The following is a 6,000-nucleotide window of genomic DNA, read 5'->3' on the forward strand; positions in this document are numbered from 1 at the left end:
AATCCACCAGAGAGCTCAATATACACTTTAGCCGACCAGGCTAGCTTGCTGTCGACTGAACGAGTGACCGACTGACTCAACCACCCGCTTCCCTAAACCAACCAATGTTTTTAAAAGCAATGTAGAAAATCTAGAAAAAGAAAAGTTGTTGCAGGCACGTGATATAACCACGCTTTCAGCCTGTTGTGTATTTATGTATTTCTACATTTATTTAATTTGCTTTTGTTCACCTGGTTTCTGTAAAACGAACCCCGTCTTCCCAGTCAAGTCTGCTCAGTGTCCTAAGTCCACCAACGTACAAGGTGAGCTACGTGGCAAACTTGTTAGACAGAAAGAGTCATCCATAAGAAGGTAATCTTTCAGCTAGTAGCCCTAAAATCCACTCCATACACTCTCAGAAATAAAGGTCACAAGCTGTCACTGGTGTGATACCTTTTCAAAAGGTACAAATTTGTACTTGAAGGGTCCATTTTGGTACCTCAAAAGTATATATTAGAACCTTGAAATTTTAAGAGGAAAACTTTTGTACTTTTTAGGTACTAATTTGTATACTCGAGGTATTAAAATGGACTTTTAGGAACAAATTTGTACCACCCCAGTGACAACTCCCATATCTTTAGTTCTGAGAGTGTAGATACCGCCCCGTAGCGTTCATTTTAAAGACGAAATGTAGCCAGATGTACCTCTAGCTATGTTACATGCTTGCATTATTTGTGCCCTGTTTGTGTTTTCTCTCTCTCTCTCTCTCTCTCGATCTGTCCTCCCATATCTGCTTCGATTTCTCAGGTTCTGTTCATTGGTCAATCTATCTGTTAATCATTTTCTTTCCGGTGACATCACTATGACGTCATGTCCAATAGCCAAGACCACCCGGTATAAAAAGCACACCAGACCACTTACCAGCCCCTCTTGTCCCTATTGTTTCTGTTGTTCTGCTGTGTCATAGTGTTGCGGTTAAAGAAAACCCTGTCTAACTGTGTATTCTTGTGTTGGCCGTTTCTGTATGTTCACGTTATTCATCTGCCATTCATATCATACTGCCCCACTTCTCAATTTCTCGTTGTTTACAAGGCTCGGACAAAGCAGACACGTAAGCAGGTCACTTGACATCCATTTTGCAACATGTAGGACTACTCTTGTGCACAGTATACTAGGTTAGGGGCGAGCACCACCCCTTGTACGTTAGGATACTCAGATTACCTCATTGTGTGTTTATTTATTTAGTTAGATGTTTATGAAGAGTTTGACATTGTTTGGGTTTTGTTAGTCTCTTTTTTTTTAGTGTATAAAAGAAAAGAAAATAGCATAGTATAGCATAATTCGCACTCTCCAGAAATGTAGACAGAGGTACGTATCCACAACGAGTCTGTGTTGGTTATATGTCCTTATTAAAAGGTTTGGTAATGTAATTTATTACATGTTTGCCAATATGTGTTAGAAAAAAATCCTTTCCCTTTTTATAATTGACTTAAACAACCAAAAGTATTCTTAAAAAAAGATTCAAATTATTACCTACAGTTTTAAGGTTTAAAAACTTCATTAGCTAAAACGATGTTAACTGCTAAAAGTGCCACCAAACACAGTTTTAACATGTTATGCTTAGAGATATTATACACAAAATGGCACTTTACCTTCCAACTCTATGCTGTAATCAAGGTGAGTCAGGACATTTTTTAGCACAGCCGATCTGTAATAAGTGTTTAGTGTCCCGGTGTGAAAGAAATGACGATCACAGTCGGTGGAAAATCTTATTATGGCGAGTGTCATTACACCTTTAGTCGACTTCCAAGATCACACAAACTGTTTCATTTCAATGGTTTCATATCGTACGGGTCTCTAATTGGATGAAACCCCCATGTAAATGAATATCAGACGAGAACCATCCAAGGAATCAATATCATGGACGAGAGTTCTGAAAAGCGAGGTTAACGCCAGTGAACGAGTGCAGGTTTTGTCGGTTCTGTGATGTTGGGTTGTTTAAAGCTGAGGAAATTCCCTGTGGTACTGCCGTGTCTCTCTATACCGGCGCTTTTGAACAGAGCTGCCACGTCATGCTTTGAGATCTTCATGATCTTAGGAAGGTTTGGACAGCGTGAGAGCGTGTGCTACCCATCTGCTCTCCTGCATGAATACGAACTGGAGCGTTTGGGAAGGAGAGCTCAAACTTTTTGTCAAACCGGAGACAAGCTGTACCGAGGACGGAGCCCGGCAGCATCCAGCACACAGCAGGCTAGTCTGCTAATTATGGCGCTCTGCAATGTCTCACCCGGACGTCCCTGACAGCAGCGCAGCTCCCATCATGCACAGCACTGGCCTGACAGACTATCCTAATCTGCTATCAACCACAGCTAACCGCCACTCGCTGCCACACGAACATGCTCCAAACTACAGCCACTACTGCATGTTTTTGAGTCTATTCAACATAAAGTAAACACATGTAAAGGAATACAATGAAAAAATATGAGGGTTAAACTTATTTATTCTTCATTGAGATATTTAGTCATTAATACAGATGTTCGGTCAGATCAGTGGTTCTACACATGATGGGCTACAAATAGTATAGCCATTGAAAATCAATAAATATGTGTAAACACTAAACAAAATGAATAGATTTGGCTACGATTAATACACTCAATCATTAATTATCCTTCGCTTAGTCTCTATGTCAGAGGTTGTCACAGAGGAATAAACCGCCCACTAATCCAGCATATATTTTACACAGCGGATCCCCTTCCAGCTGCAATCCAGTACAGGGAAAGACTCATTCTCACACAAGCTCATACACTAAGGCTCATAAACTATAGTATCTCCAATTCACCTAAAGGGCATGTCTTTGGACTGTGGGGGACACCGGAGCACCTAGAGGAAATCCGCACCAACAAGAGGGGAACATACAAACTCCACACAGAAATGCAAACTGACCCAGCCGGAAATCAAAACAGCAACCTTCTTGCTGTGGTAACAGTTTATAACAACTACACACTATGAACCATTTTTTGAAGCATTAACAAATATTGAATTCATTATATGTTAGACATTAACTCTACAATAATAAATGTTAGTAAGCAGTTTATAACTGCAGCTAAAAATGCTGTATTCTTGACTTAAAAGCACATGTATAATGTGCTTAATAATTGTATTTTATGCTTTGATAATTATTTATTTTTCATTACTAAATTAAGTATTTCATTATTTACAAACCAGTTGTTTAGGCATAGTTGGTTGTTTTTAAGATCATTTAGAATGAGTTAGTAAATGATTAATAAACTATTCAAATGAACATTTATAATTCTTTTTATTCAGGCATATACTACTAGTTAATTTGTATGTTAATAAATGCTTCATTAACTCAACTCTATCCAGTTTTGTGACCTAATCTAAAGTAAGGAAAATTTATGCATTATAAATCCTTTATAAATGGCAATTAAATGGTCAGTTAAATTCTAAATAGAAAAAAAGAACATAAACAACATTGTTCATTTCTATTTGTTTGAAGATACACAAATGAAACTGCATCAAATGAAAAACAAATCTTTGCAACCTCATCTAAAATAAAATTACTGTACAGTTTAAGCATTGCTCCTTATTATAGTGTTAAATTATTATATTGCTGTTGTTTTTTCCAATTTTATGTTGTATTTTCATTCATTTTGTATATTCTTTAAGATGACTTGCTTATTGTATCCCTCTATGCAAGTTCTAGCTAACACCACTATAAATATAAAACTGACATTATACAAAACAGAATAATTTTCACCCAAAAAACAAAGAAACAAAAACAAAAAGCAATTAAATAAAAAAAGTGACAGCAATGAATTCATAGAGTGAATGTTTCTATTTCAAATAAAGTTTGTTCTATTGGACTTTCCATTAATCAAGGAATTCAGAATAACATATTTAACACAGTTTTCACCAAAATACTGGCCAGCAAAATGCTAGTAACTTTCGACCAAAAATGTTAGCGTGCATATGGAGACATCCTGCAGTTTCAGATGACACAGTTCTGCAATATTGATTTCACTCCTGTGGTTAATTTCTAGCGCAGCTCACAGTGTGTCACAAAACTCCTCAGACTCCCCCCTATAGACTTCACTGCCATGTAATGATACTAAGAATCAGATGTATAAAATGACTTAATGGCTCACGATTGTTACTTGACGACAGCTAAAAATGCTAAGTAATTTTAACTTCTCAAAAAAACGCAGAAGCGAGCACTCTGTCATCTGATGAAAATATGATGTCAAATTTCATCTTTTTCAGCTTCTCTGTAGGTGCCTGAGACAGCCATGTTTCCTCCTTCATGCATCCCTGCCTCTTTTTCATCCTTTTTCTCTCATTTCTTCCCTCTCAGAAATGTCACAAACTATCATTGGGTGAAAGTTTGTGCTTTGTTCAATCAGTAAACTGAGCATATAGCCCAAAGGATGCCAGGGTAAAACTTTAAATAATATCCAAAAGTTTCTGAAAGGTAACTTAGTGGGGAAGGTAGATAAGAATTCAGCATGTGATGGTGATTGATGAGATGAAATGAGAAATGTGCTCATCACCGTGGACAGGTAGATAATTGATAATCAGCTTTGGGGATACAGCAGGAGGTATTTGAAAAGTGATTTCTTTCTAGCATGTCAACCTTTGTCACAATGCAATAAGAATGAACAAAAAATATTTGTTTTATTTAGGCTGGAATAAAAGCAGTTTTTAATTTTTTGTAAAACCATTTAAGGTCAAAATTATTAGCCCCTTTAAGCAATTTTTTCCCCATTTTTAAGAAAACAGCCAATAGTCTTTCATTTTTATCACTGCTCTGCCATTAAATAGTAGCTTAAGCACATTAACTGAAAACCGAATGAGAAATGGTGAAGAGTGCGGCACATGTCAGACACCAGAAGACATTTGATTGGTCAGAAGATTTGATGAGAAACTAAAGAATGAGGTGATGTAAAAAAAAAAACTAAGTTATTGATCTGTTCAAGCAGAAGTAACAAACTGTAACCTTTGAATGCTTATTATTTTTTTAATAAGAATGCTTCCACAGTTTTGGAGCGCACCAGCTTATATAACATACTGGTACTAACATATACTAACTTCCTCACCAAAGAAGCCTTCCGCACCCTCCTGTGTATTTCACATAGTCAACATTAGGAAGAATCAAAGACTCCGATACAATTATCAGCTCTAAAACATGCTAAGAGGGCCCTGACGGCATGACGCCTCATTAGCATGCTATTTATGAGCGTCATTTGGCTTCCGCACAGTTTGTAATTGACAAACTAAATGATCATTATTAATTTGGGTCTAATTAGAGGTTTAACGTATTGATTTTTTTGAAATATCTCAATAATGGATGGCATCCACGCGGCTGGTTGGAGAGAGTGCCAGATGCCTGGTGTATTCGGGGCCCACAGACATCATTCTGTCATCAGCAACTGTTGATTCTAATAGGAGGCACCGCTGTGATGATGCTGCCCGCCACGGTTTCATGTTGTTTATGAATGTTTCAGCGCTTCTGCCAGAAAAACATCTTGTTGGGATCTAATTGCTAACAAACTAAATAAATAAATAACACTTGAACACATATTGATGATGTCATATGATTGCGCAATGTTAAAAACATGGACTGAGTCACAGAATCCAGAAATAAAAGCGAAATAACAGGGAATATGTTTGATTATAATCAAACCTCGATGGTGGCCTGTGTTAATATTATAAAATAAAAAACCCTAAATTAACATTAAATATGAAAATCTGCATGTCCAAGCACCCGTGACTCTATAAAAGGACATAATATTTGCAGAGCTGCTTTGCTTTGTAGAATAATAAAAAAAATTATTAATAATAATAATAATAATAATAATAATAATAAATCATATGAAAAAGACATCAAAACACAAGCACTTTATGACAGCCCATTAAAAATAAAATGTAAATAATTATAGAAATAAACACCTGATACTGTTGCTATATGATATTTGATATTTGTTTGGCTTCCGCATGGTTTTA

The 6,000-nt window shown here is 36.5% G+C and overlaps 1 protein-coding gene across 29 annotated transcripts in view; it reads right to left on the bottom strand.

The window, feature by feature from the left end:
* The window catches only part of nrxn3a (neurexin 3a), a 546,850-nt gene that overhangs the window by 251,218 nt on the left and 289,632 nt on the right, over positions 1–6,000 (bottom strand). The gene's annotated exons all lie outside the window — the stretch shown is intronic.

The sequence above is a fragment of the Danio rerio genome, chromosome 17 (assembly GCF_052040795.2).
Source record: "Danio rerio strain M-AB ecotype USA chromosome 17, GRCz13ab, whole genome shotgun sequence".
In the NCBI taxonomy this organism is placed as follows: domain Eukaryota; kingdom Metazoa; phylum Chordata; class Actinopteri; order Cypriniformes; family Danionidae; genus Danio; species Danio rerio.